The sequence below is a fragment of the Sinocyclocheilus grahami genome, unplaced genomic scaffold (genome assembly GCF_001515645.1).
Source record: "Sinocyclocheilus grahami isolate Dianchi unplaced genomic scaffold, SAMN03320097.WGS_v1.1 scaffold775.1, whole genome shotgun sequence".
Taxonomy (NCBI): Eukaryota; Metazoa; Chordata; class Actinopteri; order Cypriniformes; family Cyprinidae; genus Sinocyclocheilus; species Sinocyclocheilus grahami.
The window spans coordinates 508,034-520,383 of NW_015505954.1; positions in this window are offsets into that span (position 1 = coordinate 508,034).

Here is a 12,350-nt window from a genome sequence, read left to right on the forward strand (position 1 = left end):
GTAAAATCGTCTGTACTTACTGATTTTGGATGGACTGAAAATCAATTTTTCTTTCTTTTGTATATGTTAGGACGGCATATAGATGAGGCGATACAGATATTCACCATTTGTGTTCATTTATTAACAACTGTGCAATGGGTTAACATAACTTTTGCTCTGGGCTGCAACTCTCTCAGTCTCTCCTTCTGACTGGTGAATTCCCCATACAAGCTGCGCATGTCACAACAGGTATGATCTACTCGCTATATTACCGTATATATAACCTAAACATATCCACATTCTATCATTACAGTGTATTTGTAAATTTATATATGAAATTGTGTGATTTGATTTGTAAAAAAAAAAAACTGCAATTATATATATGTATGGAAATGCACACTGTTTAAATAAAATGTAAGCATGAAATTCCACCCTAAACCTAACCATGAGTCGACTGTAAGCAGTTCGTACAAAGACATTTGAAAGAGATGGTATTTTAATGTGCTGGTGGATGCAGCAAGAAGTCTTGGACATGGATGTAGTTGCAGGATTTTAATAAAGTAAAACAAGAGCTTACAACAAGGAACACTGAGCATACAGAGACAAAAGTCAAGAGACACAGGAAACAAGAAACGTGAGCAAAAATATTATGTTCAACAACTGACAAAGCACAACTGAATCACAGGGACTATTTTTTACACAGGAGAACAAAAGAGACCAATGAGTTACTATGGGAACTAACAAGCAGATGGGTGTGGTCCAATGAGCGGCTATGGCAACTAATGAGGGTAACTATGGAGACAAACAAGGCACACAGCAGACAGGGGCAGAATACACACAGGGAACAAGGTACGAATTAATATGAATTTGCCACCAATTCGCCAAAACATAAAATAGTTATTTACTATTATATAATAGTACATTTGTATGAAAACATACACTATTTAGATAAAATGTAAGCATGCATCTCCACCCCTAAATCTATCCATCAATGGAGCATAAACAGATTGTAAAAAAACTTACAAATGAGGGGGTACAAATTAATATAAGTTTGCCACCAATTTGCCAAAATATAAAACCAATACGAAATCTGTGATTAGATTTATACAAAAACGTCAAATTTTTAGATAAATGCAAGCATGAAGCTCCACCCCAATTCTAAACATAAGTGAAGCGGAAGCAGATCGTACAAAACCTACGAATGAGGTAGTGACGAATTATTACAAATTTGCCGCCAGTTCCCCAACATATAGAAAAAATTACGAACTGAGCAATTACATTTATTTTTTTTTAAATAAAATGTAAGCATGAAGTTTCACCCCTAAATCTAATCATCAGTGGAGCATAAGTAGATCGTATGACAATGTACAAGTGAGATGGTGATGAATTTGGCACCAATTCACCAAAGCATAAAAAGTTACAAACTGTGTTGGTCATACAGACTATGTGGCAGAAATCTGGCAATGCATCTATGACTGGAAGAATGCTACACATGTATGTGTGCAAACATATTTATGTGTGACAATCTGCACATGTAGAAAAACATGTACGTTCAAACACATTTTTTTAAACATATGTACCTGTAAGTGTATATGCAACCATTATATGTGCTTCCAATCATGTCAGATAAATTAGCACAAGTGCTAATGGCTTTTAAGAACTGAATTCAGCTGAAAAACATTGTCAGTAATGTGTGAAAACTACATCAGGCGTGAATAATTGAGAGTACCTTGAAAAGCATCATCCATAGTGCATTACCACATGACATGAGGGAGTTAAATCACACCACTCATGTAAGCAATGACATTTACCAAAGCTCTGTTCTTAGCATCATGCTATAAAACAAAAAGCTTTTCTACCTCCTATTCATTTGTTTCTTCATTAGATGGATAACACAGTGGCTTCATTAGCCGAGTGTCCTGCTGTGTGGAGGCTGCTGCTGGCGTTCCTCCCTTACTTATACGGGTTATGTGAAAGTGTACCTCAGAGAGCCATGCAGCTAAGTGTGTGTCCTGCAATCATTACATTATCTCTTTAAAGCTGATTGTAGAGGAGCTCAGTGTGAGGAAGATGCTCGTTATGGCTTTATTGCATAATTATTTTTATTGGACCGTAAAGTTTGTAGCTTCTTCATTCATTATTTATTTATTTATTTTTGGTCATTTAGCTATATATTTGTGCATACAGACCCCTTTTGTACTCCATTTTAAGCATGAAGTTGTGAAGACATGTTTCTAAAATGTATGTTTTCATCGTATTAATGCCAAATAAAAATAAAATGTAAGTTGGCAGTGAATGCTTTTTCTACAGACTATTACCTTTAATGTTTGGTACAGTGTTATCTTATATCATTAGGATATAGAGTTTTTATGCATATTTTTTATTAATTATTTTTTCTACATTTCCATTGCCATTCTAATTGTCACGAATCCTGTCCATGAACTTCCGTTCAATCGCCACCAGAGGTCACCCTTTCATTACATTGACTCTCGCACAACACAAACTGTTGCATGTCATCCTGAACTACATATCCCATCAGCCATTGCACTGATTGCACACAGCACTGATTGCACACAGCTGTCATCAATCACACATTCACTATATAACACTCACTCAAGCACCCATTCTCTGCCGAGTATTGTTTAGCCTGTATCCTGTTCTGAGTCTCTGTGTTTCCTTGCCTTGCCTTCTTGTTTTTGACCTTGGACTGTTTATTGGATTGCTCTTCTGTCTCGCCCTGTTGGATTCCGTTTGCCGTCGACTGACCCTCGCTAGTTTACCGGATTGCCCTTACCTTGTCTTCTCCATACCTGTTTGCCATTGTCTGACCAATGCCTGTTTCTGACCACGCCTGTGAATAAAGCTTGCACATGGATCCGCACGTCTCACGTCTTGTCTGCCCCGTAACACTAATAGAGTTAAAGTCATAGTAATTTTGTGTTTGCTTATTTATGTATTTATTTATGTGTATGCATGTCTCTGTTTATTTTATATCAGTTCTAGTTCTTGTGTAGTGAATCAGCTCATTGGGGAAATATGAATAATTAATCATAACTAGTTATAATTAACTATAAATATTGAGATCCGCTCTAAGTATTTACTTGACCTCTCAGGGTCAGCTGTCTGTCAATTCTAAACCACTGAATAAGAACCAACCTCTCCCTCTACTCATCTCTGCCCCCACATGTCCATCTCCAAACATGCAGCTCCCATAAACACATGTATGTAGGACACACACACATATTCTACATCTTTCTTTTTTTTTATTTTTTTTTATTTTTTTATATATAACCTAACATAAACCAAAGAAAAGTAGTAAGAGAGTTCAGCATGTAAATAAACACTAATAACATATAACTTATGCTCCATGTATCATAAACATGGCATGCTGTGTGAACACTCAGTGTGTGACAAAGTCTTTGAACCTTAAATTAGGCTTGGAGACTCTTCCTGATCGAGTGACAAACAAAGAAGCTTGTGAGTTTGGATCCTCTTGCTTGGAACTGTCAGTGTGTTGTAGTGACGGCACATCACATCCATTTTTTGAAGTGGCATGTGGCACTACGGCACTTGGATTTGCTTGTGGTTCAGGAAAGATCATAGGTACAGACATGGTAATGGTAGGACAGTACGATTCAGGTACTTGTAGAAGGTGGCGACGGTTCCTCACATAGGCCTTGCCATTAGACTGGACGACATAACTGTTGGGTTGAAGAGCCTTTCCAGAAACCGTGGCCAGTTTGTCAAACCCACAGGTCGTTTCCATCCTTACTGTCTGCCCAGGCTCCAGAGGCGAAAGACATCTGGCAGATTTGTCATGGCTTCTCTTCCCTTTTTGTCTGAGTGCAAACAAAGCCGCCTGAACATTAGACTCAACTCTCGGTGTGAGCTGAGATGGTACCAGGGGGATCAGAGACCTGGTGCGTCGGGACAGTAGACATTGCGCTGGAGAGGGCAAGCCATCCCTAGGGGTGTTGCGCAGGTTAAGTAAGACTGCATAGACATCAGAGCCATCACGTGCACACTTCTCAAGGAGATGCTTTGCAGACCTGACACCACGCTCTGCCAAGCCATTGGATCTCGGATAATTGGGACTGCTCGTGACATGCTAAAAATCCCACAGGTGAGCAAAGTTCTTGAATTCCCTGCTTGAAAATGATGTTGCATTGTCGGTCATTAACTGTTGGGGAATCCCATGAACAGCAAAGTGTCGTTTCAATTGCCTGATCACAGTGTTACTGGAAAGATTTGGAAGGACATCAAACTCCCACCATCCAGAGTATGAGTCCACCAAGATGAGGTAATGCTTGCCTGACCACTCAAATATGTCAGCTGCTGTGATGAACCATGGGCTGTCTGCTATCTGGTGAAGTTGCAAGGGTTCTCTCATCTGGTGTTGCTTTAAAGCGTTGCAAGGGGCACATCTGGAAACTTCTCTTTCAATGTCACTGTACATTGCAGGCCAGAACATGGTTTCACGTGCCCTTCGCTTAGTGGACTGAAGGCCAGGATGACCTTGATGAAGCTGTGTTAAGTAGTGTTTCTGGAGAGAGTGAGGGATTACATACCGCTGACCACGCAGAATCAAACCATCATCCACTGTCAATTCATCCCTCATTGCGTAAAACGGACGGATGTCATGTGGAACATCCTTATATGAGTCAGGCCAGCCAGTGAGAATGGTCTCCATGAGGCGTTTGCAGAGAGCATCTGCCTGTGTGGTTTGCTTAAGTTCCTCAATCCTTCTGGATGACAACACCCCTTCCAGTGCTAACACGTCATAGTCCTCAATGGCTTCAGGAGTGTCTGTGGTAGAGAGGTGTGCACGTGAAAGTGCATCCGCAACATACAGTTCACGGCCTCGTTTATAGATCACATTTAGATGATGGCGCTGAAGTTTGAGCATCATCCGCTGGATGAGCGCCGATGCTGTGTGCAGAGGCTTTTTAAGGATGGTTATAAGAGGCTGATGATCTGTCTCCACAGTCACTGGATGACCATAGATGTAATCATGGAACTTTACATAGGCAAAGACTAGCCCCAAGAGTTCTTTCTCAATTTGCGCATAGCGCGCTTCAGTGTCAGTGAGAGATCTTGAAACGAATGCAACAGGCCTGCCATCCTGAAGACAGACCGCACCGAGACCATGCTGGGAAGCATCAGCAGACAATGTCACTGGCTTGCGCACATCAAAATACTGTAAGACGGGGGGACTTGTCAGATGTCCCTTGAGTGTGTCCACAGCAGCAGTATGTTGTTCAGTCCAATACCATTCTGCATCTTGACAAAGGAGCTGACGGAGGGGAGCTGTTATCTCACTGTAACAGTGTATGAATTTAGAAAGATAATTGGTCATGCCAAGAAACCTCTGCAAACCATGTTTGTCTTCTGGGGTAAGCATCTGGTGGATGGCTTTGGTTTTTTCTGGGTCAGGCTTGACACCTTTGTCTGTGAGAAGATGGCCTACATATGGCACCTCTGAGACCCTGAAACGACATTTTGTTGGATTCAGCTGCATATTTATGGCTCTGACACGGTCTAGCACACATTTAAGGCGTTTGTCGTGTTCCTCAACAGAAGAGCCCCAGATCAAGATGTCATCCACAATTATTTCACAAGGCTGCCCAGAGAAGAGCTGTTCCATACATCTCTGGAAGACTTCACTTGCAGTTGAAATCCCATATGGCATTCGTAGAAGTTTGTACCTTCCGAATGGGGTCATAAAAGTTGTGAGTTTCGATGATTCCTCGTCCAGAGGGATCTGCCAGAATCCACATTTTGCATCCAGAATGCTGAAGACTTTTGCCTGTGGCATATCAGCGATCACTTGCTCGACAGTCTTTAATGGGTGATGAGGCCTAAGTAGAGCCTTATTAAGATGCACAGGGTCGATGCATATGCATACCGTACCATCCTTTTTGACTGCAGCTGCCATGGCAGACACCCAAGGGGTAGCCTCCTCCACTGGTGAGATGATGGCCAGTTTGGTCATTCTTTTCAACTCTTGTAAGACTTTATCTTTCATAGCCAACGGGATCCTTCTGGGGGCACACACCGTAGGACACACTGATTCATCCAGGCGCATGTGATACATGACTGGAAGCTTACCAACATTGTCAGTACAAAACAGATCCTCATAATCACTGATCTCGGGTGCCTGCTGTTGTACAGCATGTACTTCAGGGCTGAGTTGTATGAGATTTAGCCTCATGCTGTCAGGTAAGCCTAACAAACTTTTAACATTTCTGTCCACTATGTGGAATAGCAGTTGTTCTCCTGACAGAACTAGGGTAACAGTGCCCAGTGTCTGAATTGTTTGACCACCATAGGCTATCAGATTTACTCTGTTTGACTGATCAATTTGGTCGTTGTGGTCGACGTGCTGCAGTGTGGATAGAGACATAACATTGCATTTAGCTCCAGTGTCTATCTTCAGCTTGACCTGCTTGTTACTGGTTGTTGAGAGTGTGATGAATATTTCTCCTTTGTTTGCAAACAGGTCCACACTTTCACAATGAAACTTTCCACTTCATTCTCTCTGTGTAGATTTTTTTCATTAGGTCCACTAGATGGCGTCATCCGTCCACCTGTATATTGAGGCTTAGATCTACAACATTTGGCAAAGTGATTCCACTTGTTGCATGAGTTGCAGCGTTTGTTAAAAGCAGGGCATTTGTTGCGCTCAATAGCATGCTCACCCCCGCAATTGTTACAGCGTCTTTTGTATTGCTGCACTGCAAACACTTCAGCCTCTCTTTTGAGCTCCTTAGTACCCCTTTCAGCACGCTCAAACAGCATACATGTTCTGATTGCTGATTCTAATGTCAAGTCTTTCTCCCTTAAAAGCGGAGCACGTACTGCATCATTGTGAATGCCACAGACAATTCGGTCTCGTATTAGTTCATCAGTTAGCGAGCCAAAGTCATTTTTGACTGTAGCTGCCATGGCAGACACCCAAGGGGTAGCCTCCTCCACTGGTGAGATGATGGCCAGTTTGGTCATTCTTTTCAACTCTTGTAAGACTTTATCTTTCATAGCCAACGGGATCCTTCTGGGGGCACACACCGTAGGACACACTGATTCATCCAGGCGCATGTGATACATGACTGGAAGCTTACCAACATTGTCAGTACAAAACAGATCCTCATAATCACTGATCTCGGGTGCCTGCTGTTGTACAGCATGTACTTCAGGGCTGAGTTGTATGAGATTTAGCCTCATGCTGTCAGGTAAGCCTAACAAACTTTTAACATTTCTGTCCACTATGTGGAATAGCAGTTGTTCTCCTGACAGAACTAGGGTAACAGTGCCCAGTGTCTGAATTGTTTGACCACCATAGGCTATCAGATTTACTCTGTTTGACTGATCAATTTGGTCGTTGTGGTCGACGTGCTGCAGTGTGGATAGAGACATAACGTTGCATTTAGCTCCAGTGTCTATTTTCAGCTTGACCTGCTTGTTACTGGTTGTTGAGAGTGTGATGAATATTTCTCCTTTGTTTGCAAGCAGGTCCACACTTTCACAATGAAAATAATCTTGGTGGACCTCACTTTCCACTTCATTCACTCTGTGTAGATTTTTTTCATTAGGTCCACTAGATGGCATCATCTGTCCACCTGTATATTGAGGCTTAGATCTACAACATTTGGCAAAGTGATTCCACTTGTTGCATGAGTTGCAGCGTTTGTTAAAAGCAGGGCATTTGTTGCGCTCAATAGCGTGCTCACCCCCGCAATTGTTACAGCGTCTTTTGTATTGCTGCACTGCAAACACTTCAGCCTCTCTTTTGAGCTCCTTAGTACCCCTTTCAGCACGCTCAAACAGCATACATGTTCTGATTGCTGATTCTAATGTCAAGTCTTTCTCCCTTAAAAGCGGAGCACGTACTGCATCATTGTGAATGCCACAGACAATTCGGTCTCGTATTAGTTCATCAGTTAGCGAGCCAAAGTCAAATTTTTTTGCCAACAGTCTTAACGTAGCCACGTAGGATTGAATTCCTTCGTCAGGTTTTTGCACCGTGCTATTGAATGCGTGTCTATCCATTATCACGTTCCGTTCTGGCAAGCTTATCTCATCAAATTTTTTGATTAACACATCAGGATCCTCCTTGTCCTCATCTTCTTGAAAGTGAAATGACTCATATTTATCTAATGCATCCGAACCGGCTAAATTGAGAAGGGTGTAAGCTCGCACCTTCTTTGACTTGTCGGACAGTCCTGCTTTGCTGTACACGTCCCATTCTCTCTTGAATTTCAGCCAGTTGTTAGCGATATCATCGTCAAACACGAGTGGTTCTATGCGTCATAGATTTTGAGCCATGATTTGTAAGCGATCCCACTTCTGTCACCATGTAAATGTGCACTAAACAGAGGAGTTGTGTGATAACTTTGTATGAACTCCTTTTAATGTGTAACCACCACTGAATAAGAACCAACCTCTCCCTCTACTGCCCCCACATGTCTATCTCCAAACATGCAGCTCCCATAAACACATGTATGTAGGACACACACACATATTCTACAGTGTGGAAGCATGGTAATTTGCATATGGAACTTGAATCAAAATTATTAAATATTTTTCAGGAAACTAATATATTGCCTATGTACCAACATCTAATATACACTCTCGTTTAGATCATCAGAAGACAAATTCATAGAGACTAAACACAGTAGGATTACATATAGGTAAGATGACAGGAACGAGTGGTTCCATCATAAGCCTGCATAAATCAGTATAAAGTATCAAAGACAACATACACAATGACCTGAAGGATATGTGTGTTCATTCAAAGAGAGGGTTTCCCATGAATTAATTAGAGAAGAGTCCATTTCTACTGTGCATTGTGTCTCTTCCTATGGAAAAGGTAGTGATTTTCTCTACTTACATTCCTTTGGGGCCATAAAACCAGTGATATCAGCATTGGTTGCAATGGGGACCAGAAGGGCCTGGTGTCGTTCGCAGAGATCCTGGCACCCAGTTCATTGGTTGAGGGGTCTGTGACGATTTGTTAATCTAATGAATAACTGATTTGTTAAATCAAATGAAAAATTGTGTGTTTGATTGGTCCAGACGCTACACTTGTAATTTTACTACTTTAAGTTAAAGTGAACAAAATTTTTAAATGTTGCATTTTCAAATTTATCTGAAAAAAGGTTACTTTTAAATATGTTTTCTTTTATTTCACTTGTGTTTGTTTGTTTATTTGTTTATTTATTTATTTATTTACTCACCCACCCTGGGGCCTGAACCATAATGGTGGCTGAACAAACTCGGGATTACAGGATTAGTTTTGAGTTGACAAAACCAAACCAGTCCAATACCGATTTGTTGGTACCATGAAGCTGATCATCAACTTTCTCTGTCAACTCAGGCTTGATCCTGAATTAATGGAGCACGTGTACATAAAGAGTGGCATCAGTAATGAACAGCCAATCACATGCCTTGAAACTGGGATTCACTTCTCGTGAGAGAGTCAGTGCGATTCACTGCCAAAGATTAAACAGATTGAACAATATGAATAATTTAAACACATTTACAAGATGAAACGATCTATCCACCAGAGAGGAAAACTTAAAGAAAACATCTTGCCATATAAGTGCAATTAAAACTTGTAAAGTTAGTTTATAGAGTTGATAATATTTTAGGTATAAAAACCACTTAAAAAGCTAAGCTCATAAGTAGTCATGTTTAAAGCTATTGATTCTAAAACGTATTTATATTGCATATTATATATATTTTTATATTAATTTAAAATAAAAGCTTAATAATTACTATTAAACTAAGCTAGCTTGTGCAATGGATTAAGGGTATAATAATTATATAAATCATATAAAACAATTATAAAAAATAATTCTCTAAAAATCAGACAATTTTATCTTTAAAAATGTTTTACTAAGTAGCGTCCTTTAATTTGGAGTAAGAGAAATTGGGGGAGTGGCTTTATTGTGTCAGAGATGTGTCACTTTGTTTGAGATCTCTAAACCAGAATATAACCTGCCCCAGAGAAGGTTAGCTGTGGAGTGTAAGTTACTAAGGCAATAAATGCCGCTAAAAGCAAAGCCACTTTCATGGTACCTAAAACCCAGGATTGGTGCAAACTAACCTGAAACCTGCCTGGCTAACCAGCTTATCCGACATCATGGTACAGGCCCCTGGTTAGGTATAAACCTATTAAAAAAAAAATTTTAATTTAAAAAAATATATAATATGTTCACTCAACTTTACAAGCAAAATGAAATAGTAATACTAGCAAAAATTGCACATAAAATATAAAAATAATAAATGTTATAAAATAAATAAGTTAATAAAAAAAAATAACCATCTTCTGTGAAATGTGACGTCGTAGTCAATCAATCAATCAATCAATCAATCAATCAATCAATCAATCAATCAATCCATGGAGCAACCCTTTTACAGCAAACTCATCTGACCATTAATCAGTGACAAGCATTTACTTTAAATTCTTGAATCAAAAACATTATTTCTTCATTTTGTGTCATAACATTTCCTTCTTTTAGATATTTCAAAATTCTCAAACTATGTTCTTCTTAACTCCAAGATTTTAATCATAGATTGTGAAGAAAAATTAAGAAAAAATAATAGTCAATTTAGTACTGGTACACTAAATGCATGTCAATTAAGTAAGGGATAATCAACGATTTGCCGTGCATTAAATTATTTTAAATGCATGACGTGGAGGCAAAGAACCACCCGATGTGAAGTGAAAGTTGTGTGTGTGTGTGTGTGTGTGTGAGAATTACCTGCATCTGTGCGTCTCTCTACAAAAATTTAAGTTGTAGGTTTAGTTACTTAAAAAGATTTTACCTCCTCGTTGCTGAGGAATGTAGTGCAGTGATCCATTATATAAGTGGTTTTATTAATAAAAATTCCGGGCATCGTTGACAAGTTTATATTGGCCTACTCCTGAACATTTCTGTGTGTGCAGCGGGATTTCCGATCTCTATCACTCTCTGTGCGAGTGGTGTGTGTGCATTTGTGTGTGTCAATTAAAGCGGCACATTAATATAGAACAGTGATTAAACTGACTTGGAACTACCTATGCATTAAACGGTTTTAATGCATACCTGCCAGCCAATCAGAATCAAGAATTCCAACAGACCATGGAATAATAGCAGTGAACTGAATGGCACAGGAAACCCTGCATGCAAACCAGAAGTCTACTACAGGAAACACCTTTCCTCTTTCTGCAGCCTCACTTCTCCCCTCCATACAGTATGTGTGATCCCATCAAACACAGAGAGAGAGAGCGATCCATTCCAGGTTGTACCCCATCTCACCTTATGTCCTTTAGGGAATATTAAGAATTCCTTGTGTTTGTATGTTTCTCTGCTCAATGCCACAGAGACAACTTATGCTCTCTTTCTTTTCCACTGACCTAGATTCCAGGGAGCGGCTCGGTTTGGAAGAGCCACAGACCTTCATGAGCACTGGCTGCATATACAAAGTATATGCACTTATGTTTTATTTATTACATTCATTATGATTGAACATTCTATGTGATTCATTAGTCATAGGTCAACTGACATGGTGCTGTTTTGTGGTGAGGTATATATGGATTCTTTTGGAAGGCTGAAATAATGTATTTTAGGCTCCGTGACTTGTAAATTATCAGTCGTAGGTTACATTGTGGGCTACTGGCTAATATTATGAACCTCATTATCATCAGCATTAGCATAATTGGACTAAAGCATATGGTGAGAGTGTTTCGAGCACTTAGCTTTCATTAATTCTCCCTAAGTTAATGAAAAACACTGTCAGGTTTTCACATACACCTATTTCTTATTGCTATGTAATCAGAATGTAGTTGGATAGGATAATTCATTGCGTTGACTCTTGACATTTTTTCATTATTATAATTGTTGTTCATTAATTTTAAGGATAACACAGAGTTTTTCTATTTTGTTAGTTGGAAAGTTATAATTACCCACAAAGCAAATATTTTGTTGAGCCATTGAACAGTATATTTCAGTTATGGCAACTTTGATTTCTATCCAGCATTTATTGGCATGGGGGCATGAAATGGACATATGCTTGATTTTGGTGGACGAGATCTACTACACTGCTTCTGCTGCTGAGCAAATACAAGGATTTGTTCAGCTTAGTTAAAGTACCATACATAATAAAGAAGTATGCTGCTGCAAGAAAATTTTGAGAATACCTATACAGGTGGAGCTGGGGAGGAGGAGGATGAACAAGAGCTTTCATGTCACAATGCATGACAATCTGTGGATAGGGAACAGTAATAAATGGTTACATGGATTAGAATGTACATCTGATTGGCTACTGCAATGGAGTTAGAAGAATAAATCGGCACTCATGTAGTTTCACGACTGAACTATGGATATTCA